The following is a 23,673-nucleotide window of genomic DNA, read 5'->3' on the forward strand; positions in this document are numbered from 1 at the left end:
TTTGTGGTCTGTTAACCAGTAAACCTAAACCACAGGTTTGAGGCAGGTGCTTTGCAAGCTGTGAAAACATTTCACAGGTTGAAAAGGAATCCACTTACATTTAAGTCATTTAGCAGACGCTCTTATCCAGAGCGACTTACATGAGCAATTAGGGTTAAGTGCCTTGCTCAAGGGCACATCGACAGATTTTTCACCTAGTCGGCTCGGGGATTAGAACCAGAGACCTTTCGGTTACTGGCACAACGCTCTTAACCACTAAGCTACCTGCCGCCCCCACTTATCTGCTCCACAACTTTGCCTCTGGTATTCAAGCTAAGAAGCATGTGCTGATATGGTAGTTAGGATACAATGGTAGTATTATAGTATCTGAAGATTATGCCTTTGTTAAATGTTTTTCATGAAGAAATAGAATGTTGTTTATGGTAGTATCAAGAGGGAATGTTTTAGGTGTAATACCACATACCACAGACAGGGGGTGGGTTGTAGACAGGGGAGACTGGTGATTGGCCAGAAGAGGGGGCATCAGTGTTTATAAATAGGGGTTAAACGATGAGACGTTAGAGCAGCCATTAGAATTGGAGGACACTGCTCTCCGGACCACGCGTGTCTGTAAACTCATGCTGAAGCTTGTGGTCTGAATAAACCTTATGATCAATGTTCAGTATGAGCCGACTCCTTTTGTTGACAGCAATAATTGCCACCATTCATCATATACGACAGAATGGCGAGCTTGCCAGGAGGGATGATGCAATCCTTCTTTGCTGCATTTGGAGTCATCAAGCTAACTCAAGCTGACTTTGGTCTGGAGTCATGACCCGACTAGACACAGCTAAGTTGTTGGTTTTGTTACTGCTTATGTACACTGGAGGAATGTACCCTTACGACCGTGTTTCGGGTGGCGTTATGGCTGTTAACTGGGAGTCTGAACGAAAATATTTTAAATTTGGTTGATGGGTAACGGGGAATAATAGCATGTTTAGGACAATGGATTGGTAGAGAATAAAGGTTGGAAGATATCTGCATAGTTAGGGCACCGTGAATACGGAAAAGACCTCGAAACGGGCGACTCGTAATAATTCTTATTATTATTATTGAGTGGGCTACAAATCCTGGACTTAGTTAGGTTGGGTCAGGTTGATTCCTTAAGCGGGAATTATGAAGTGAATGGTTGTATTTATGTTATACTCCTCCTCTGGCCGACGGGGAAATTGGTTGGGGATAACCGCTTGATATGAGATTCATCTTTCAAGGCAACAAAAAAGTTAGACGGGGAGATAATTGTGATGATGATGATTTGGCTACGGTGCGGGGTGTTCATTTGTATAGCTAGTAGGCTGCAGTTAGCTGGAGGTTGGTGTTAATGCTGGATTGTTTCAGCCACGTGGTGCCTCGTGGTTAAATGCTTGATTGTATGGTTCGGGCCACGTGGTACATCGTGGCTAAATGCTAATGCTAATGCTTAAGGCTAAAGGCTAATTTTTGTAAGGCTAAAGTGTGAATCATGCTACATCATGGTGGCTGAGGTGGATGCTAGTGCTAATTGTGTTTAGTGTCACGGTGTACCTTAGGCTAAGCTAAATGCTAAGGTTGAATGCTAATTGTGTTGCATGCTACATGCTAACGGATATCCTTAGAGATTCCATTGCGATGGATTAAAGTCTCTTAAACTTGTCACTGTCTGTAAGTCAGGTTGTATGTTTTGTGAGCGCTGTTAAATGTTGTTTGACTAGGAGGGAGCGAAAGGTACAGCTGGACTGGTATCCGTTTCGTGGAGGTGAAAATGTGGTTTTGATTGGATGTGCGCAGGCGTGTGATTTTACAGGGCGAGAGTTACGACATGCGGTCGTGCTGAGTCGACGGAACAAAATGGTGGCGTAAGGTCATATGATTGTTTGGGGTTTCTTTTAGGGGTTTAAGAGCTATCGAGAAGAGAGGTGAACACGACTCTTTTAAAATCGTTAAAGTAACTGTTATGTGAACGTTAAACTATTTGGCGAGATGTAGTACATTTATAGATCAAATATATGTTGACGGAGTATAATTAATTAAAATAAGACGATTAAAATTAAATGAAATGGTTTGGAGCGATCTATGTAGTAAATGTATGGGGATGCGTTTAATTTTAAAATGATATTTGCGCATGCGTGGAATTCTGTAAAACAACACATTGGTTAAACTGCAGGGGGAGACAGAGGAACACAGACGACGGAACAAATACGCATAAAGAGATTTTAACACGATGATTCTAGTTTAAACTGCGATTGGTTAAAGATGAAACTTGTTTTGTAGCCTATTGAATTTATAAATTAAATATAGGATAATGGATTATAATAGATTGAATTAAATAATTAAATGACGGATTAAAAGCAAAATGTTTTTGGGCGATCTATAATTAGTCCTGAGTTTAGTCTTAGAGTGAATAATGTAGAACGAATGAATTTTGAATGGTTGGAAATACTCAGTGATGGCATGAACTACTAAAAGCTGTTCTTGTGTCTTTGTCCCTTGTCATGAGAGACAGGAGAGAGGGGGAGCGAGGAGATACAGGAAGTGATCACGTCACGTGGCAGAGGATCAAGTCAAAAAGGTTTTGGTACTGATTATGGTTACAAAATCTTTCCCTAACAGGATATGTGAGTTTATGACGATTTTGCATAGGCTTGGCAAATACCATTTCATTAAAAATTGCATTTTGGATGCTCTGTGTATCACTGGCATTTGATGGGAATTGTATCATTCATTGAAGGGTTAAAAGCTTTGTGTTGGGATTGCTTTGGAGTTGACTAATTTATTTGCATTTGATGGGTTGTGGTAATATAGTCAACACTAATGGATAAATTGGGGACATAGGATATAGGAATAAAAATTGGTTTTAATTATTCATGATTTTTAATGGACTTATTGGGATTTATTTGGAGTTGTTAGGTTATATTAAGAATTACAGGGAAGAAGGCTACATAACCTATATAGTTTAAAATAGGATAGTTCACAATAAAGGAATAGAAAGGCTTGTTACAAGTGGGTAAAAATTATCAGGACTATGAAAGTCAGTACATTGGTTGATATAGTGCATAGTGGTAATCCTTTAACTAAAGTGTTGCTAGGGTATCCGGCAAGTGAAACAAAAGTTGCCCTTCATTCTCAAACAGAAATTGATAAAATATGTCAGCGATAAGATAGGTTAAAAGTAGAGTTTAGGGAGGTTTATTCTCAGTTTACAATAATCATCCAGGAGTGATTATTGCATCAGAAATATAGATTAATAATAGATAGGGTACCAGCAGAAACAACGATGAAGATGAATTCAAAACTCCAGAAGTAAGAAGAACCGACATGTCTGGAAACGAAGAGAAGGAGGTTCAGAAAGATGAAGATGAAGAGAAGAGAAGATGATGAAGAAAAGGATCCCAACAATAGGAGATGTCTGGAATGTGAAGGAGAAGGGGAAGTTAAAGAAGATGAGTGATGATGAAGAGGTTATGCATGGGTGGATATGACTCTGTGATCAGAGGGAAGTGGCAAGAGAGGAAAGAAGAAATGGATACTAGAGATTTGATCTCTGATGGAAGTTGAAGATGAAGAAAGCGATGAAGATTTGGAGATTAAAGGTGCTTTATTTTCAAGAGGAGTTTGTCCTACAAGGACTGGCACAGAAGAAAAGTAAGAAGATGATGGAAGATGATATTTCAAGAACAGAACTTAGAAGATAACCTGTTGAAGAATACTGATAGGTCCACAACGAGAAGAACTGGACCGAAGAAAACTCAATCAAATACAACTTATAACTGGTGGTGGAGAAGAAGAAAAGTATGAAGAATCAGAGTGAACCAAATCAACAATCACTGTCACAGCTTCAACTGAACAATATCAAATGCAATTGTACCAGCCAAAGGGGGGTACCAGATGTTCCTTATCCACAGCAACAAGTCAGGAGGAAACAAGAGAACATTTTTAAGGAAGATACAGGGGCAATTCAAGATCACCTGTTCTCCAGGTGAACACTAAATATTCTAGAGTGTCTAGAATATCCAGAAGGGGGGTATCAGCTGATAGCATCGATTAGAGAAGAAGAGGAAATAGTTAACAGTTGAAACAACTGACAATTAGAAGGGATAGTGAATAGGGGAAAACTTATCTGGGTTCAGCCTAAAGAGGTTAAACATCTCACTAATTGATAACGAATTAGGATAGGGATTTGAGGTAGTAAAATAGTTAATTACTCTTAAGATACTAATATTAGAAGAAACTGTTATAGCAGTGTTGGGAAGAGATGCATTGTTTAAATTGAATTGTACAATAAGATGTACACTAGACGACTGACTGTCTGGTAGAATATTTTAAGAAGTAGGGTTTTGGGGAATCATTTGCTTAAAAGATAAATATCATAGGAAGGGTGATAATGTATTAGATTGCCTGTTAGACAATCTGTCTGGGAAAAACCTTAATAGGGGTGACTGTTATTTTGGGTTACATTCTTACACTAAGAGATTTGAGGTTAGGCTAAAAGGTGTTTAGTCGGTTTTGCCAAGTCTGTGTAAAGGAGTCAGGAGCAGGTGGGGAATTCCCAATCACGTATTCTAAAAATTGGTGGGGAAGGAATTTTGTCAATAAATCAGTGGGAAAAGGTTTTAAATGTTATGAGAGAAAAGATTAGATTAAAATAAGTTAGGAGAACTAGGGGTGAAGGAACTCTGAGACAGTAAGCTAAGTTTCAAAGTTAGTAGTAAGACAGAGAGAGAACAGTGAGGAAGGACATTTTAAAGTTTAGTGGGAAGATATGGTAGGAGTTTAAATCGATTAGGAGCAGATGCATTGAGAAAGTATGTGTTGCTGAATGATTTGAGGGTGATTGAGTATCTATATTTACAGTTTCCAGCAGGGAGATCAAGGTCATTATAGGTGTACTTTGTGTAATCAAAAGTTTGAAAGTCAGGGATTTAGAGATAGGACTGAGATTTGGGGGAAAAAAGTGACACTAGTGGTGATGGATGGAAGTACAAGGAAAGAGTTCAAAGTTTTAGGGGAAAACTGGGGGAAACTAGGAGTAAATAAGGACATTAACACTTCAGTCTATTAGAACAACAGAGAGAAGCAATTTAACTCTTTCAACATTGATAGGTATTAAAGTCATAAATATATTGCATTTGATTATAAGGGAACCAATACAGCACCAATTTTAGGGGAAAACACTTATTAGGGTTTAGGATGGGGACGTTTCTCTCATATGGAGAGATAATTATGGAGAATAAGTGTTGTTATTAGGACCAGGAGTAAAAGGAGGTATAGTTTAGAAGAGGGTTAGGAGTGACTGTTCACTTATTTTGCGTAAGGTTACAGATAAAGATCAGGGAGAATATGTGTACTTATCTAGTGAAAGCATAGAAATTTGTTCCGGTTAAGAATTATTGGTTAAAGGGCTATGTAATTTGTAAGGTGATGCTTATAATGGAAGATTTGAAGTCTGTAAAACTTTCCACAGTCACAGAGGGAGTTAAGGATAAGTTTATTACAGTAGTCACTCCAACAGGGAATAATCGAATAGGATGTTGGTAGTTTCCCACTAGAGGAAATTAAGGGTTTTAATTCATCAACTAAATCAACAACGTTAACGGTAACTTTGGGAAGGGATTAATGATACGATGGTAATAGCAAATGTAGGAAGGATGACAACAACTTTTCTGAAATTAAAGGAGGCAGCAAGAGAGACTCAGGGGGTTTAGGTTACGACGAATAGGGTTAAAAAGCAGAGCAGATAGTAGTAGAGAGCAATATAGATTAATCTGAAACGGAGAAGAGAGATTCATCATGGAAGCTGCAGGATGGGGTCTTTTGATTTTGATGACAGAGGGGGGGGGCATCTGATCAGTGCTGCTCGTTCCTCTGTTGTGAAAATTAGAGATAGATTAACTCATTCTGTAAGAATCAGTGAGGAATCTTGGGGGTTGATGTCTGTTGGGGATGCCAGCCCAAGACGTGTTGGACGGTTGCGCAGCCTCTAGCGGGTCTGGGTCAGGGTTATGCTTTGTCATGACTGTGGTATCGGCAACAGTCATTGACAGATAACATAATGTAGTTGTCAGAACAGTGGTTTAAGCCTAGGGTTTAAGTGTTCTTGGGTAAATGGATTACCCTATGGGAATTGTTAGATGGAAAGTAAAGTCAGGTAACAGTGGAAACCTGAAGTATTCAGGTGAACCAGTGAAGATAAAAGTTGTTGTTGTTCTAATAAAACATATGAGGTAAGGGGTATGTTTATGGGAATATCAGAGTGTGATGAGTATAGGATAACCTTGGATAAGTAATGACAAATAATAGGTTACTTTTTATATATCAGGTAGTAAGAAGAGCAGGACTTTGATGGTTAAAAGATTAGCTTTTGACTGACAATGTGACTATGGGAATTTTAGAGATATTTGGTGGGTTTGTGATGATAGAGTATATTCTTACCCTATGGGGGATAGGATGTTGTTACAGGTCAACGTTTAAGCTTCCATATGAGGTTTTTACCATTAAAAGAGGAGTGGTACCAACACAGAAATCTGAAGCTAGGGTTGAAAATGGGGTGAAAAGAGACATGGCTACATGTCATAGTCTTCAAGCCTATCATTGAAGGGTAAGTCTAAGGGAGAAGGGGGGACTTCTTCCATGGTATGGTGTAACATTTGGGAAGATCATATGGATAAATATTAGTTATACTTTGAGTCCAGATAGGTCAGATAATATCACTGGGGTTATAGATACATTATAAGAGATGTGTTTGGGAGATCTGAGAAGATTTGGTTACAAGATCAATTAGGCCAGTAGGGGCAGTGATGGGTCAGATTCTAGTTTCAGCTTTGATAACACTGTGTGATGTTTGTACTGACCTTTGCAAAAGCTATGATATTAAGATGGGTTGGTGTTGTGATGCCTGGAGACAACACTCAGATGCCGGTGTTGACTGTTCCTGATCTGGATAAAGATGGACAAGTGGAACTGATGGATAAATATCATTTTGGATTATTTGATGATTTTTCAAATAGTTTTTTCAATATTAGTATGATTTTTAGTATGATTTATGAATCAAAGGGGGGAATGGATAATGTGATTCATGCATCATTTATGTATCATTTTTTAAATTCTTAGGTGAAATTGAGGTTTAATTTGAAAGTGGTTGTTTTGCAAAGGATACTGTTTGGTCGTTTATTTTCTTGTCATTCCAGAAGCATTTGGGAGAACATGTGGAGATTGGAATACTGAAACAAAGACAATATGAAGGGACAATATGACTGGAGGAGATGAAACAAGGAGGGTGTGGCTGATTCCATCATCAACAAGTCCATTGGAGGAGGAGACTACGGAGGAGATGAAGTGTAGTGGACTACATTCCAGTGTCAGCAATGAAATATAGACATATTTGATGTGTAATACATAATGGTGTCATATTCTTAGGTATTGATTTTAGTAGAATGATGTTTGATGTTATTGAATGCAGATGAGGATCTTAGATGCTTTTGTTTATTTCGATGGGGTTAGGGAAAGGACGGTTAGGCAGGGAGAGATTCCTTTTCAAGTCCTATGGGTTGACCAGCTTGAGAGGGGATGTTTCTGGATAGGATTTTGTTTGCAGGGGAACATGTGTATTTAATGGCATCATAGTTTCAAATGTCTTTACATGATTTATGAGTTTATCTGGAGTACCGCGGTGGTTGCCTGGGGCAGAGGGACCGTGAGAGAATTTTACTGTCTTGATTGATGGATGGATGGATTTGGAACAAAGGTTGCCGGACAGTTTTTCGCTCTCACACTCCATAAAGATTTATTCATAATTCATAGTAATGTGTTCACACTTCATAAACAGTTTGTTCATAATTCATAGTAATGTGTTCACACTTCATCAACAGTTATTCATATTTCATAAGAAAGGTATTTACACTCTAGAGGAGAATGTTTTGGTTTAAGGTTAAAGATACTTAATAAGATAAGTTGTTACTAGTCATAATCCTATTCTGTTTGGTTTCGAGACGTTTAGTTCGTCTCGAAAGGGGGGAATATAGTATCTGAAGATTATGCCTTTGTTAAATGTTTTTCATGAAGAAATAGAATGTTGTTTATGGTAGTATCAAGAGGGAATGTTTTAGGTGTAATACCACATACCACAGACAGGGGGTGGGTTGTAGACAGGGGAGACTGGTGATTGGCCAGAAGAGGGGGCATCAGTGTTTATAAATAGGGGTTAAACGATGAGACGTTAGAGCAGCCATTAGAATTGGAGGACACTGCTCTCCGGACCACGCGTGTCTGTAAACTCATGCTGAAGCTTGTGGTCTGAATAAACCTTATGATCAATGTTCAGTATGAGCCGACTCCTTTTGTTGACAGCAATAATTGCCACCATTCATCATATACGACAGTATCTTAATTGTATCTTAAAGTGTATACACCATTTGACTTAATTGGGAGCTATGGCAAGATGGTCTTCAATAGAGGAACAAATGTAGTGATGTAAGTAGGATTCATGTTGATTAGTCATGTTTAAGCTGGAGGCCAAGCTGAGAACTCAGCACTGACATTGGGTGATAGACATAGTACTAACTTCCTGGTAAAGGGCATACCATGAGATCTGGGATTTGATTGGTCCCTTGCTGAAAATGGAAAAGGAGTCACAGAGAACATGGTTCTGATTGGTCCTTTGTGTGTTCCACAGGATGACTGCTCCCTAACCCACCTGAGTCTGGCGGGAAATGGACGGCAGCGTAGCCACCCTCGCCAGGGGTGTGTTTGTGGTTTCTCTCAATGTATATCACCCTTGTCCTTCTGTATTTAGCTAGTTGAGCTTCCTGGGTATTTTCCAAGTATCTGCCCTGTACACTACCTCTGGTTCATGTGACCTGACTGTCCAGTACTGAGAAATGTATGTTCTGTGTGTCCTGCTGTCCAAGTGTCTACCTCTGTCCCTCCGTGGTGTCTTTGGACCTGTCAGAGAACCCAGCAGTGACTTCAGTGGGACTCCACAGCCTCCTCTCCACCCAGCGACCTTTGACCTATCTCAACCTCCAAGGTACAGTGGGCCTATAGTAGTCTATTGGTTCTCAGTCTCTCTTAGTCCCTCTAATTTGTTCCCTCTCTCTCTTTCTTCAGGTTGTCAGGCAGCCGGACCCTGGGACAGCTCTAGTTTGGACGGCCTGTCAGAACAGGTCCAGGACCTGTGGCTGTGCTCACAGAAGCTCAACAAACTGGACCGTGAGGAGCTGCAGCAGACCTGGGGCCAGAGGAGGCTCACTAATGCCCCCTCACTGTAAGGAGGACTTGAGTTCTCACACCCTTAAAGACTGAAGACGCTTGGATACCAATGCGTAAACTCTTCAGATTATTTACATTCCTTAGTCCTCAAATTTGAGGCATTTTTTGGTGACACAGGCTGCAGAGGGATCTCGGCACCAATATTTTGTATGCATTATGTAGATATAATTATTACAGTGTGTGTGTCTGTATTTGTATTGCGTCTATATGTTTTGTAAGTATTCAATGGAAAACACAAATATTAACATGAACAGAATTATCATTATCTCCGACACAACTCTGGGGTGTGGAGCATCATGAGTCTTGCAAGTGAAACAATTTTCCACCCCAACTTGGTGTGAGTTTCTAAAGACACACAGCTTCACACTGTGGTTTCCTTCGTTGTTAGTTAACCCACTGACTGGCCTTCTTCTCACTGTTTAACATTTCCACAAAGGAGGGGATTGGGTGGGGTTCAAGATACTTTGGGAACGTGTCTAGTCACACATCAGTGTTATCACCTCAGTGTATCACTATATCACTCAGAGATTGGGACGAGGCGATTTTGGTTAGGATAACTAATTTCATCACCTGTTATTGTAATTTCCAATTCATAAAAAGCAATTACTAAATGTTTTTTGTTAGGGTTGTGGATGGTGCTACTGCCACATGTTAAGTATTTAAGCATAGTGCTGCTAACAACACTATTATGGTTGGGGACATTGAGTTTGAGGCCAGCCAGACTAAGTCATGAATGTGGTTATGCTCTAGTCTAGCTAGAATCCTCTCAGAAGCAGATATATAAACATTACACTACATAAACCTAAGTAGTTCTTATTTGAGTCTCCCCCAGACAGCAACCCTTCCCAGTTGGCGTTTTGTTTTTCACCAGTAGACCTGTTTATTTTTTTAGGAACTCAGTCAGGGTCTTACTGTTGAGAGTTAGAAAAGTAGAATACACAGGGTGTATCTTTTGGTGACACAGGCTGCAGAGGGGTCTCTACATGCATTATACTGTGCATTTGGAAAAGTATTCAGACCCCTTGAATTTTCCCACATTTCTTTACGTTACAGCCTTATTCTAAAATTGATTAAATTGTTTTTTTCCCCTCATCAATCTACATACACACAATACCCCATAATGACAAAGCAAAAACAGTTATTTTTTTTGCAAAAGTATTACAAATAAATAACTGAAATATCACAAGTATATCATAAGTATTCAGACCCTTTACTTTGTTGAAGCACCTTTGGCAGCCATTACAGCCTCAAGTCTTCTTGGGTATGACGCTACAAGCTTGGCACACCTGTATTTGGGGAGTTTCTCCCATTGTTCTCTGCAGATCCTCTCAAGCTCTGTCAGGTTGGATGTGGAGCGTCGCTGCAGAGCTATTTTCAGGTCTCTCCAGAGATCTCTCTGTACTTTACTCCGTTCATCTTTCCCTCAAACCTGATTAGTCTCTCAGTCCCTGCCGCTGAAAAACATCCCCAGAGCATGATGCTGCCACTACCATACACCACCGTAGGGATAGTATTATCCAGGTGATGAGCGGTGCCTGGTTTCCTCCAGAAATGACCCTTGGCATTCAGGCCAAAGAGTTCAATCTTGGTTTCAACAGACCAGAGAATCTTGTTTGTCATGGTCTGAGAGTCCTTTAGGTCCCTTTTGGCAAACTCCAAGCGGGCTGTCATGTGCCTTTTACTGAGGAGTGGCTTCCATCTGGCCACTCTAACATTAAGGCCTGATTGGTGGAATGCTGCAGAGATGGTTGTCCTTCTGGAAGGTTCTCCCTTCTCTACAGAGGAACTCTGGAGCTCTGTCAGGCTGACCATCGGGTTCTTCGTCACCTCCCTGACCAAGGCCCTTCTCCCCCGATTGCGCAGTTTGGCTGGGCGGCTATCTCTAGGAAGAATCTTAGTGGTTACAAACTTCTTCCATTGAAGAAAGATGGAGTCCACTGTGTTCTTGGGGAACACAATCCTGTCTCGTAGCTCTACGGACAATTCCTTCGACCTCATGGCTTAGTTTTTGCTTTGACATGCACTGTCAACTGTGGGACCTTATATAGACAGCTGTATTCCTTTCCAAAACCTGTCCAATCAATTGAATTTACCACAGGTGGACTCCAATCAAGTTGTAGAAACATCTCAAGGATGATCAATGGAAACAGGATGCGCCTGAGCTCAATTTCGAGTCTCATGGCGAAGGGTCTGAATACTTATGTAAATAAGGTATTTCTGTTTTGTATTTTTAATACATTTACAACAAATTCTAAAATCCTGTTTTTCGATTTTGTCATTATGTGGTATTGTGTGTAGATTGATGAGGGGAAAAAATAATTTAATCAAATTTAGAATAAGGCTGTAATGTAACAAAATGTGGAAAAGGTGAAGGGGTCTGAATACTTCCCAAATGCACCATATATTGTGTATGCATTATGGAGATATACACTGTATATACAAAACTATGTGGACACCCCTTCAAATTGGCGGAGTCGGCTATTTTAGCCACACCCGTTGCTGACAGGTGTATAAAATCGAGCACACAGCCATGCAACTCCATAGACAAAAATTGGCAGTAGAATGGCCTTTCTGGAGAGCTCAGTGACTTTCAACTTCAACATGTCAGTTTGTCAAATCTATGCCCTGCTAGAGCTGCTTTAGGAGAAATAACGGCTCAGCCGAGAAGTGGTAGGCCACACAAGCTCACAGAATGGGACTGCCAAGTACTGAAGCACGTAACGCGTTAAAATCGTCTGTCCTCAGTTGCACCACTCACTACTGAGTTCCAAACTGCGTCTGGAAGCAATGTCAGCACAATAACTGTTCGTTGGGAGCTTCATGAAATGGGTTTCCGTGGCCAGCAGCCACACACTAGGCTAAGATCACCATGCACAATGCCAAGCACTGTCTGGAGTGGTGTAAAGCTCGCCGACATTGGACTCTGGATCAGTGGAAACGCGTTCTTTGGAGTGAACCACAAACACCAATAATAATTTTACATGGACGATACACTGGCGATAATATAAGACAAGTACTGGAACAATCGAAACCACACCTGGTATTCATAGCTGACTTTCAAAAGGCCTTTGATAAAATACGACTGGAATTTATATATAAATGCCTGGACTTTTTAATTTTGGAGGATCTCTTCTACAATGGGTTAAAGTTATGTATAGTAACCCCAAGTGTAAAATAGTAAATAATGGGTACTTCTCAGAAAGTATTAAACTGGCAAGAAGAGAAAAACAAGGTTGTCCACTATTGGCATATCTATTTACATTTTAGTCATTTAGCAGACGCTCTTATCCAGAGCGACTTACAGTTAGTGAGTGCATACATTTATTTATTTTCATACTGGCCCCCGGGGGAATCGAACCCACAACCCTGGCGTTGCAAACACCATGCTCTACCAACTGAGCTACATCCCTGCCGGCCATTCCCTCCCCTACCCTGGACCAATTGTGAGCTGCCCCATGGGTCTCCCGGTCGCGGCCGGCTACAACAGAGCTTGGATTCGATCCAGGATCTCTAGTGGCACAGCTAGTACTGCGATGCAGTGCCTTAGACCACTGCACCACTCGGGAGGTATTTATTATGGCAATTGAAATGTTTGCTATTAAAATCAGATCCAACAATAATATCAAGGGGCTATAAATCCAGGGCTTAAAAACAAAGGTTTCATTGTCCGCTGAAGATTTATGTTTTCTTTTAAATCTGCAATTTGGATCCGTAAAAATTATATACACTGAACAAACATATAAACACAACATGTAAAGTGTTGGTCCCATGTTTCATGAGCAGAAAAAAAATATCTCAGAAATGTTCCATCTGCACAAAAACCTTATTTCTCTCAAATTTTGTGCACAAGTTTGTTTACATCCCTGTTAGTGAGCATTTCTCCTTTGCCAAGATGATCCATCCACCTGACAGGTGTGGCATATCAAGAAGCTGATTATACGGGCGGCGCACAATTGGCCCAGCGTCGTCCAGGGTAGGGGAGGGAATGGCCGGCAGGGATGTAGCTCAGTTGATAGAGCATGGCGTTTGTAACGCCAGGGTTGTGGGTTCGATTCCCACGGGGGGCCAGTATAAAAGAAATATGTATTCACTAACTGTAAGTCGCTCTGGATAAGAGCGTCTGCTAAATGACTAAAATGTAAATGTAAAATGTATACAGCATGATCATTACACAGGTGCACCTTGTGCTAGGGACAATAAAATACCATTCTAAAATGTGCAGTTTTGTCACACAATGCAATGTCCACCAGAGCTGTTGCCAGAGAATTGAATTTTCATTATAAACTGCCTCCAATGTCGTTTTGGAGAATTTGGCAGTGCGTCCAACCGGCCTCACAACCATAGACCACTTGTATGGCGTCATGTTGGCAAGCGGTTTGCTGATGTCAATTTTGTGAACAGAATGCCCCATGGTGGCGGTGGGGTTATGGTATGGGCAGGCATAAACTATGGACAACGAACACAATTGCATTTTTTCGATGGCAATTTGAATGCACAGAGATACTGTGACAAGATCCTGAGGCCCATTGTCGTGCCATTCATCTGCCGCCATCACATTTTACATGACAATTACATTTACATTTTAGTCATTTAGCAGACGCTCTTATCCAGAGCGACTTACAGTTAGTGAGTGCATCCATTTTTTTTATTTGTATATATTTTTTCTCCATACTAACCGCAATAATATTTAATTGAATCCTCACATCCTCCCTTCTTCTCAAAGCACACTGGAGTAGATCTTAGGTTCCTCTCCTCTGATCTTCTCCTCCAATGCATTTTGAGAAGGAAGCAAGTAGAGGATGCAAGGAATCAAGGAAATACAATTGACATACACACCAGGAATTGGATTACTGTGAGGTCATCCTAGAGAACGAGGCTGGCCGACTATCCGTCCTGCTGCTGGATGAAGGGGTTGGGGATGGCTTCCATGCCGTCCTGAGGACAGATGAGCACCACGGATGTCCCTCTACAAACCACCAGGCCCAGCTGCCGCGTGTCCTCGGTCAGCTTGAACTGGTCGTCAGGATCCCGCAAGTACTCGATGGTGCTATCCAATATCAGGTTCAACAGGGGGTCAAACCCCTTCAGAACTCCACTGGCCTCTCGTCCTCCCTGAAACTTCACACGGATTTGTTTATCAATGTACTATGACAGGTCAAAGATACTCTCTTTCTTCTTCTTCTCTCCTTCCTGGTTTCTGTCCGCCATTTTAAACCTGTTCCAGCCACGCCATGTTCACCTCATGTTTCTACATGATAATGCAAGGCCCCATGTCGCAATGATCTGTACACAATTCCTGGAAGCTGAAAATGTCCCAATTCTTCCATGGCCTGCATACTCACCAGACATGTCACCCATTGAGCCAGTTCGGGATGCTCTGGATCGATGTGTACGACAGCATGTTCCAGTTCCCCCCAATATTCAGCAACTTCACACAGCCACTGAAAAGGAGTGGGAGCCTGATCAACTCGTTGCAAAAGAGATGTGTCGCGCTGCATGAGGCAGATGGTGGTCATACCAGATACTGACTAGTTTCTGATCCACGGCCCAACCTATTTGTTAAGGTATCTTTGGCCAACAGATGAATATCTGTATTCCCAGTCATGTGAAATCCATAGATTAGGGCCTAATGAATATATTTCAATTGATTGATTTCCTTATATGAACTGTAATTCATTAAAATCTTTGACATTGTTGCAGGTTGCGTTTACATTTTTGTTCAATGTAGCTGGATAAGCTGATATAAGCTGGAAGTAGAAGCCTAACATGCTGACCACACCGCGCGTGTGCGTCTACGTGTGCCATCGCGCACATGTTGATTTCACCCACATCAGACGCGATCAGGACACACAGGTTGAAATTTCAAAACAAACTTTTAACCAACTATATTAATTTGGGGACAGGTTGAAAAACATTAAACATTTATGGCAATTTAGCTTGCTTGCTGTTGCTAGCTAATTTGTCCTGGGATATAAACATTGGGTTGTGATTTTACCTGAAATGCACAAGGTCCTCTACTCCGACAATTAATCCAAAGATAAAATGGTAAACTGAGTTCATTTCTAGTAATCTCTCCTCCTTCAGGCTTCTTCTTCTTTGGAATTTATATGGTGGTTGGCAACCAACTTTAAGGTGCCTTACCACACCCAACTGGACTGGAGTGTGGACCTCAGTTCATCTTTCAATCACCCACGTGGGTATACAGTATGCTGCATGCTGCTAAAAAACAATGAAGAGATGGGAGAGGTGGGACTTGCAGCGCGCCAAGCGTCACAAATAGAACCAAGTTCTATTTTAGCGCCTGGCTATGCAGATGCTCGTTGACGATGCGAGCAGTGTGAGTACAATGATTGAATAACATGTATTTGTACATTTTATTTTGCAACGCGGGCGGTGTGGTCAGCATGTAAGTATTGGTGTCCATTAGTTTACTCCAATTAGGAGAGGGTCGTAGGGTTAGGGAAAAATTATAAAGAAAGAAAATATTTAAAATAATATATAATTTACACAATAATATATATGGGGGATTGGAAATGATGCAGAAAAGTACATTGATAGAAGCCACAATCTATCAACAAAACAAAATCTAATATGATCCCACTATGGAGAGGGGAGACTATCACCAACACGATGGTGTTCTCTGTTTTGCTCTTCAACCCACACAGGTGTCACAGGACTCATCTGAAGGTAATCTGATACCAGTTGAAAAAATGTATGGAATTATTGAAGTAGTTTTGTGCAAACAAAAAAAAGGGGGTTAAATATGTGTTCACAAAATATATATATATATATATATATCCTGAGATTTCTTATATCTCCTAAAAACAGACACTTCAAATCCTAATTCCTTATGATGTATTTTTTGGAGGTCTATTTTGCCAGTATGAATATGTTATTATATGTGTTTCTATGGGCTACATTATTTTTTAGTACCTACAGGGGTCTTAAAATTCAAAATCAAATAGCTAAATGATCCATGGGATGACCATCTTAAAACAATGCCATATGTTAGCTTAGACTTTTAGGGGTTCTAAGTTTCTGTTTTGCTTGCCATGTAATGTCTCTGTGTCTTGAATGGCACTTGAAAATGAGTCACTATTGTTAATTGTTACTATAAAATACAAGGCAACAGTAAACCTATCGTCCACGAAGAATGATGTAGCACCACCCCCTTGGGCCAATTGAGATATTGCGTGTGACTAACACATTTCAGTTAATTACTATAGGTCCCTCCTTGGGCCAATCAGTGTAATGATGTTAATGCCGGATCTCTATGGCAAGACGAAGTTTTGTCAAAATCGGGCCAGTGCTGTCTGAGATATCGCGTGTGACTAACGTACTAACGGACGGAGACCGATCAATACAACGTTTTGTCCTCTTATTATTTTTGGTTGAAGTTTGGTATAAATCAACCAGAATGGAGAAAGCCCATTAAAACCACTTAGAATTAATAAGTTGTCATTCACTACCCATAATGTATATTTAGAACTTTCATTATTCAGAAACATCAAATACCATCAAAATGGAATAAAATACCGGTATATGATATATTGTCCATATTACCCAGCTTTACCGCGATGGCAGCAGGACATAGAGCCCCACAGTAACCGACGACGATGACCCCCGACCTTCCACGCCACCCCAGACCCACCACAGCACTCAGCAGGTTAGAGAGATTGACTATGAGCCGACCTGGGTTCAAATAATATTTCAAATTTTTCAAATACCTTGAGAATTTGCTTTAGTCTACCTGGAGTTCCAGGTGGGTGGGGTTTGCACTTTTGGACCCTTTCTATTCGTTCCACGAGCTCTCTTGTATTTGCATCATTGGATGAGGCAGTGTATGTTAAGGACTGGGTAGTTAATGGTTTCTAATATAGAAATAGAATTACTAGACTGGTTCACCCATCTCAGATCATTGACTTGAATGGGGATTTCTGTTCTAGTAGTTCTGTTTCTATGGTTTCTAAAATACATTCCTCTGCCTCAAGGGGTATGAATACTTTCTGAAGGCACTATATGTCTGTGTCAGTCGTGGAAATGGTTGCCAGACAGCTGGGTGAGTCTGACCTGCAGTTTGAGGGCGTGGAGGAGAGGGGAGAGGGGAGAGGGAGGAGGGGGTCAGGCTGAGGTCACACACTGACACAGAGGGACTGCCGTCCTACACCTCACACAGACGAACCACATGCTTGTTCTCCTCTGGACACACATCACATCACATAAACGCAGACACACACATACACGGCATGGATTAACAATGCACTTCAGGTGTTCACATCTCAGAAATAATTCCTAAAAGTAATTTAGGGACTCTTGGATCAAGGTGTTATTTAGACATCTCTGTGGCAGGAAATATAACAGGCCGGTAGAGGCTGTGGTCGTTAGGTATGTGTGTGTTCACATGCTCACCCACTGTCATGCTGTGACAGGCCTTCTTGTATTGATCAGGAAGAGGGAGGAGGTCCCACGAACACACCTCAGCCAAGACCTGCAGTGGACATCATCACCACCATCATAATTACCATCACCAGTTTCGCTTAAGGTAGAAGTTGACCCTACCCACAGATCTAGGATCAGATTACCCTATCCTCACTCTTAACATTAACCATTAGAAGGATGGAAAAATATCTGATCCTGTGTCAGTGGTTAGGGGTTTGGCCTCACCTCATCATTGGTGTGGAGAACAGCCAGAAGCAGGTCCTGGGGGGAGAGCAGATTGCCCTCTTTCTGCAGTGAGAGGCGTGGCAGGAGGCCACAGGCCTGGTAGTAACACTGGACCGGCTGCTCACACACACACACACAACCCCCCTCCTGACTTCACACGCCCCCCTGGCAGCAGTGGGTGTGCAGGACAGGCCAGGCTAGGTGTTTGTGGTTGGAAAATGGTCTGACTCTGATGTATGAGGCTGTCTTGTCTCTCCAGCCTAACAACCCGCTGCCTGTAGCAACACCACCTCCTACTGGCCAGCACCTTGGCAGGTAAGCAGCAACACCACCTTCTACACATGCAGCACCTTGGCAGGTAAACAGCAAAACTTTCTTCCTACTGGCGCTCACCCTGGCAGGTAAACAGCAACACCACCTCCTACTGGCCAGCACCTTGGCAGGTAAACAGCAGCACCACTTCCTACTGGCCAGCACCTTGGCAGGTAAACAGCAGCACTGCTTCCTACTGGCCAGCACCCTGGCAGGTAAACAGGCTCATTAATACCCTTTTTACACTGATATTACAAATATTATTAGCATTAGATTATTTATATAAATGGTGAAAAGCACAGGAGCCGCAATGGAACATTGGGGACACCAATTTTCAACTCCACATGGATACATTGCTATCTGTTTGTGAGGTGGTTCTTGAAATGTGACCTAAGAATCAGAATCCTCTCATGGTCCTACAGGCACAGGGCACCTGAAGGCAGTGAATCTGTCCCATAATGCCCTGGGCTCTATGGGCTTTGAGTTGGTCCTGAAGACTCTGCCTCTCCACTGTCTCACACACCTCGATCTGGCTGCCATCCGCTGTGGACCCGCTGACCACCCTGCTTTAGAACATCTGAGGTCAGTCCTCCTGTCCCAGGTAAACACACACACACACATGCACACACACAAATGCACACACATACACACACACAAATTCAAATAAAGTTATTTTATAGAGTATTTAATTAAGCATTGTTTGTCTAAAGAACTGCACAAACTATCACAGTATCTACAGTAAGTAGATACTTAGTAGAGGAAATTTGTCCAGGAAGGTACACGATAAAGACTGCAAATACAATAAATAAATCACTAAAATGATGAGAAGCTTTTAACAGAATTTGTTGAAACAATTGGTTGGGTTTCTGTTAATGAAACTCTTCTTTCTCTGTAAAGCGCTTATCAGTGGTCTGTTAACCAGTAAACATAAACCACAGGTTTAAGGCAGGCGCCTTGCAAGCTGTGAAAACATTTCACAGGTTGAAAAGGAAGTATGTCATCTACTTATCTGCTCCACAACTTTGCCTCTGGTATTCAAGCTAAGAAACATGTGCTGATATGGTAGTTAGGATACAATGGTAGTATCTTCATTGTATCTTAAAGTGTGTACACCATTTGACTTAATGGGGCACTATGGAAAGATGGTCTTCAATAGAGGAACGAATGTAGTGATGGTCCCCCTGTAAGTAGGATTCATGTTGATTAGTCATGTTTAAGCTGGAGGCCAAGCTGAGAACTCAACACTGACATATTGGGTGTAATAACTAACTTCCTGGTTAAGGGCATAGCATGAGATCTTGGTCTTGATTGGTCCCTTGCTGAAATGGAGGAGGAGGCACAGAAAACATGGTTCTGATTGGTCCTTTGTGTGTTCCACAGGATGACTGCTCCCTAACCCAACTGAGTCTGGCAGGAAATGGACGGCAGCGTAGCCACCCTCGCCAGGGGTGTGTTTGTGGTTTCTCTCAATGTATATCACCCCTTGTCCTTCTGTATTTAGCTAGTTGAGCTTCCTGGGTCTTTTCCAAGTATCTGCCCTGTACACTACCTCTGGTTCATGTGACCTGACTGTCCAGTACTGACATCTGTATGTTCTGTGTGTCCTGCTGTCCAGGTGTCTGCCTGTCTGTCCCTCCGTGGTGTCTGTGGACCTGTCAGAGAACCCAGCAGTGACCTCAGTGGGACTCCACAGCCTCCTCTCCACCCAGCGACCTTTGACCTATTTCAACCTTCAAGTTACAGTAGGCCTATAGTAGTCTATTGGTTCTCAGTCTGACTCTCAGGCTCTCTCTTAGTCCCTCTAATTTGTTTCCTCTCTCTCTTTCTTCAGGTTGTCAGGCAGCCGGACCCTGGGACAACTCTAGTTTGGACGGCCTGTCAGAACAGGTCCAGGACCTGTGGCTGTGGCTGTGCTCACAGAAGCTCAACAAACTGGACCGTGAGGCGCTGCAGCAGACATGGGGCCAGAGGAGGTTAACTCCCAAGTGGCGCAGTGGTCTAAGGCACTGCATCGCAGTACTAGCTGTGCCACTAGAGATCCTAGTTCAAATCCAGGCTCTGTCGTAGCCGGCCGCGACCGGGAGACCCATGGGGCGGCGCACAATTGGGTAGGGGAGGGAATGGCTGACAGGGATGTAGTTCAGTTGGTAGAGCATGGCGTTTCCAACGCCAGGGTTGTGGGTTCGATTCCCACGGGGGGTATGAAAAAAAATATATAATGATAATGTAACTGTAAGTCGCTCTGAATAAGAGCGTCTGCAAAATGACTTAAATCTAACTAATGCCCCCTCACTGTAAGGAGGACTTGAGTTCTGACACCCTTAAAGATTGGTGTTGCTTTGATTCCATTGAGATTACACCGCTTGGTCCTCTATTTGCTGCTGGATAGGGATCTTGGCACCAATATTTTGAATGCATTATGTAGATATAATGATTACAGGGTGTGTGCCTTTAAACATGAATTGTGTCTGTATTTGTATTGTGTCTATATGTTTTGTAAGTATTCAATGGAAACACAAATATTAACGACTCAACTCTGGGGGTGGAGCATCATGAGTGAAACAATGTTCCCCCAATTTGGTGTGAGTTTCTAAAGACACACAGCTTTACACTGTGGTTTCCTTTCTTGTTAGTTAAACCACTGACTTGTCATCTTCTCACTGTTGAACATTTCCACAAAGGAGGGTGTTGGGTGGGCTTCAAGATACTTTGGGAACGTGCCTAGTCACACATCAGTGTTATCACCTCAGTGTATCACTCAGAGATTGGGCCAAGGCGATTTTGGTTAGGATAACTAATTTCATCACCTGTTATTGTAATTTCCAATTTATAAAAAGCAATTACTGAACGGTTTCAGTTAGGGTTAGGGTTGTGGATGGTGCTACTGCCACCTTGTTAAGTATTTAAGCATACCCATTTGTGTGAAGTGTTGCTAACCACACTATTATGGTTGGGGATAATTTTTTTTAACGTGCACAACTCTTTTCACAGTTTGAAAGATGTAGTATGCATGCATACTGGAAATACTTTATAGAGAGTGCAGCAAGTCGCTTCCCACAGCTATTAACATATCAGTTTGAGGCCAGCCAGACTAAGTCATGAATGTGGTTATGCTCTAGTCTAGCTAGAATCCTCTCAGAAGCAGATATATAAACATTACACTACATAAACCTAAGTAGTTCTTATTTGAGTCTCCCCCAGACAGCAACCCTTCCCAGTTGGCGTTTAGTTTTTCACCAGTAGACCTGTTTATTTTTTAGGAACTCAGTCGGGGTCTTACTGTTGAGAGTTAGAAAAGTAGAATACACAAGGTGTATCTTTTGGTGACACAGGCTGCATGGGGGTCTCTACATTCATTATACAGTGCATTGGGAAAGTATTCAGACCCATTGTCTTTTTCCCTCATCAATCTACATACACACAATACCCCATAATGACAAATCAAAAACAGTTCTTTTTTTTTGCAAAAGTATTACAAATAAAAAACTGAAATATCATAAGTATTCAGACCCTTTACTTTGTTGAAGCACCTTTGGCAGCCATTACAGCCTCAAGTCTTCTTGGGTATGGCGCTACTACAAGCTTGGCACACCTGTATTTGGGGAGTTTCTCCCATTATTCTCTGCAGATCCTCACAAGCTCTGTCAGGTTGTATGGGGGAGCATCGCAGCACAGCTATTTTCAGGTCTCTCCGGAGATCTCTCTGTACTTTACTCCGTTGATCTTTCCCTCAAACCTGATTAGTCTCTCAGTCCCTGCCTCTGAAAAAACATCCCCAGAGCATGATGCTGCCACCACCATACTTCACCGTAGGGATGGTATTATCCAGATGATGAGCGGTGCCAGGTTTCCTCCAGAAATGACGCTTGGCATTCCAGGCCAAAAGTTCAATCTTGGTTTCAACAGACCAGAGAATCTTGTTTGTCATGGTCTGAAAGTCATTTAGGTCCCTTTTGGCAAACTCCAAGCGGGCTGTCATGTGCCTTTTACTGAGGAGTGGCTTCCATCTGGCCACTCTAACATTAAGGCCTGATTGGTGGAGTGCTGCAAAAATGGTTGTCCTTCTGGAAGGTTCTCCCTTCTCCACAGAGGAACTCTGGAGCTCTGTCAGCGTGACCATCGTGTTCTTGGTCACCTCCCTGACCAAGGCCCTTCTCCCTCGATTGCCAGCTCTAGGAAGAATCTTAGTGGTTACAAACTTCTTCCATTGAAGAGTGATGGAGGCCACTCTATTCTTGGGGAACTTCAATGCTGCAGAAATGTTTTGGTACCCTTCCCAAGATCTGTTCCTCGACACAATCCTGTCTCGGAGTCTTCGGACAATTCCTTCGACCTCATGGCTTAGTTTATGCTCTGACATGCACTGTCAACTGTAGGACCTTAAATAGACAGCTGTGTTCCTTTCCAAATCATGTCCAATCAATGTAATTTACAAGAGATGGACTCCAATCAAGTTGTAGAATCATCTCAAGGATGATTAATGGAAACAGGATGCGCCTGAGCTCAATTTCGAGTCTCATGGCAAAGGGTCTGAATACTTATGTAAATAAGGTATTTCTGTATTGTATTTTTAATACATTTACAAAACATTCTAAAATCCTGTTTTCGATTTGTCATTATGTGGTATTGTGTGTAGATTGATGAGTGGAAAAAATAATTTAATCCAATTTAGAGTAAGACTAATGTAACAAAATGTGGAAAATGTGAAGGGGTCTGAATACTTCCCAAATGCACTGTATATTGTGTATGCATTATGGAGATATACACTATATATACAAAAGTATGTGGACACCCCTTCAAATTAGTGGAGTCGGCTAGTTTAGCCACACTCTTGCTGACAGATGTATAAAATCGAGCACACAGCCATGGAATCTCCATAGACAAAAAATTGGCAGTAGAATGGCCTTACTGAAGAGCTCAGTGACTTTCAACTTGGCACTGTCATAAGATGCCACCTTCCCAACAAGTCAGTTTGTCAAATCTATGCCCTGCTAGAGCTGCCCCGGTCAACTGTAAGTGCTGTTATTGTGAAGTGGAAACGTCTAGGAGCAACAACGGCTCAGCCGAGAAGTGGTAGGCCACACAAGCTCACAGAACAGGACTGCCAAGTACTGAGCGCGTAGCGTGTAAAAAATCTTCTGTCCTCGGTTGCAACACTCACTACTGAGTTCCAAACTGCCTCTGGAAGCAATGTCAGCACAATAACTGTTCATCGGGCACTTCATGAAATGGGTTTCCATGGCCAGCAGCCGCACACAAGGCTAAGATCACCATGCACAATGCCAAGCATTGGCTGGAGTGGTGTAAAGCTCGCCGCCATTGGACTCTGGATCAGTGGAAACGCGTTCTCTGGAGTGATCCACAAACAACAATAAGAAAAAAATGTTGTCCTTGATGTTATCCTGAGCTTTCCTA

At 41.9% G+C, this 23,673-nt stretch overlaps 1 pseudogene; it reads right to left on the reverse strand.

Annotated features, from left to right (window-relative positions):
• Positions 1 to 14,093: 14,093 nt before the first annotated feature.
• Positions 14,094 to 14,632, reverse strand: LOC121565097 (annotated as a pseudogene).
• Between the last annotated feature and the right edge of the window lie 9,041 nt (positions 14,633 to 23,673).

This window comes from Coregonus clupeaformis, unplaced genomic scaffold (genome assembly GCF_020615455.1).
Source record: "Coregonus clupeaformis isolate EN_2021a unplaced genomic scaffold, ASM2061545v1 scaf2319, whole genome shotgun sequence".
NCBI classification, from domain to species: domain Eukaryota; kingdom Metazoa; phylum Chordata; class Actinopteri; order Salmoniformes; family Salmonidae; genus Coregonus; species Coregonus clupeaformis.